Source organism: Aplysia californica, unplaced genomic scaffold, assembly GCF_000002075.1.
Source record: "Aplysia californica isolate F4 #8 unplaced genomic scaffold, AplCal3.0 scaffold01033, whole genome shotgun sequence".
Taxonomy (NCBI): domain Eukaryota; kingdom Metazoa; phylum Mollusca; class Gastropoda; order Aplysiida; family Aplysiidae; genus Aplysia; species Aplysia californica.
In genome coordinates, this window is record NW_004798303.1 from 189,379 (window position 1) to 191,717 (window position 2,339).

The following is a 2,339-nucleotide window of genomic DNA, read 5'->3' on the forward strand; positions in this document are numbered from 1 at the left end:
CCCCCCCCCTCAATCTCTATCCTTTTCTCTAACCCTCCTTCTTCCGCTGAACAGAAGATGAAGACGAGAGTTTCGAGGGAGGAACCCGCAATCTCTCCCTTGTTCTCAGACACACACAGATAATTAGCCAGTGTTTACCCTACGTGCCTCTTGCCCGACCCTAACCTCCCCTAAGCCCGGACGCGCGGCACGACAAATCGCGCGAAGAGCAGTAGTCACCGACCGCCATTTTGACCAAATCTCCCCAATTAAAGGAGGAAAATGGCGTCTAGAGCAAACAGGACTAAACGCGCACGCGCAGGGTATCAGGCCGTTTCCGGTAATTGAATTACGAGACATTAAAAGGAAATATGATTTGATTGTCTCCCGAGGAGGAAGCGAGTCGTGCGGAATTGTGTTTATGTTGTACATAGACGTTAAGGGTTTCTGTCGAGATCGCTCCATTCAGACGCGGCCACCACCGATTCTAGGGTAGAATGGCAGCCATTTTTGAGCCAGGGATATAGTCCCGAGCCACAGAGAACGTTCATTACACGATGAATGATGATATTAGCTTTTATAGAAGACCTCGTCCCCGCTAAATCCTTTCTATTCTTCCACTCCTCTCCCTCCCATATTTCCTCTTATTTCTCCTCCCGGGAAGAAAGGAAGCTCTCCTCAAACCTTTCTATGTTGCCTACTTCCTGTCCTTTCTCCTGTTTCATCCCATCTCGCTGTCTCGAGCGGGCCCTGAGCCGATTTCTTGGCTTATTACTTTCGGGTATGATATATTTAGCGTCAGTAGCTTAGGAGAGAGACTGTGTGCTGTAGCGGTTAGGTGCTCAGTCGTCGTGTGCAGGTGATCCGAGTTTGATTCCTGAGTGGAGAAAAATTGTATCGTGTATCTTGGTATTTCTCTTGGAATGTTGAATACCTTACAAGTTACAGCCCGGCTAGCCCTGATCGACAGGGAGAATTAAAGTCGGCCTCCTTAATGATCTTAACTATTTATTTATTTATTTATTTATTTATTTATTTATTTATTTATTTATTTATTTATTTAGTTAGTTCGGGGGAGGGGGGTCAATACACTTACGTTCTTAACAGTCTATTCTATATCCATCAAAAGATCTTTAATAAAAAAAAAATTTAAAAAAATCGATTTGCATGACGCCGACATCTGTGGGAAATTTCTAGCTTTTAACAAGCTCTACAAATGTTCCCAGAGTACACGGTTTGAACTAGAGTACACGGTTTGAACTAGAGTACACGGTTTGAACTAGAGTACACGGTTTGAACTAGAGTACACGGTTTGAACTAGAGAGTGATTCAATTGTTTTTGTACTCCTCACAACTACTTCTCCTAATTTTTGTGTATCCCGCCAGGAGACCAAGAGCTCATCTCTCTCACACACGCCCCATGTCACTCGTTATAACATTACTGGAAACGTTCACCATGAGGCCTCTGAGAATCAGCAGGCTGAGAACCTTGCTTGATCTGAACGCCAACGCTTGAGGTTTGAATCTGTTTGGATTAGTTTTCTAGTTTATATAAACTCAGCGTCTGTGGTGTAGCGGTGAGGTGCTTCGCTGTCGCACACAGAAGACGCAAATTTGATTCTCTAGTTGGGAGCATTTATATCGAGTATCTCGGTCGTTCTGCTGGGATGTATCCTTCTCAGTTTGGGTTAACCCTTACAGGCAGGGTCAGAAGCCCACCGTCCAAATGATATAAATTGTGTTGATCGGGTGTGGGCGCGGGAGCTTACAAACGCTTTAATTAAAAGACAAGGGGTTCTCGTGGACGAGAAGTTACGGTGTCTGCCTCTCATTCAATAGATCCAGGGTTTCCATCCGGACAGTGGAGGAGAAGAACATTTTCCCCTTTTACCTCCATTCTGCTCTCTAACAATTCTCTTTCGTCTCTTTTCGTCTCCTCTTTCTGCCCCCCACCCCTCCCATCTCCTTTGCCCCCTCCTAACAACAAAACAAACGAACAACAAATAAACAAATAAACGAAACAAGCACACAAACTTGGCTCAGGGTTCAGTTTTCTGACCCGGCGCTGGTCATGATCCTAGCTGTATCTCGTTGAAAGTCAAACATTAACGCACCAATGACATCATCACTAAGGATAAAGTGAAAACTTGATTACAATGTTCTAGCCATTTATAGAAGTTATAAATCATGCTAATAAGATAACGTGAGTATTTATAATAAGAGAGATGATGATAGTAATAATAATGATGATAATGTAATAAAAAATCACATCTATACAATCAAATAATCTATCCTCGCTGTCTCTCTACTTTCCCTTTTCTCCCGCCCTCTCTCTCTCTCTCTCTCTCTCTCTCTCTCTC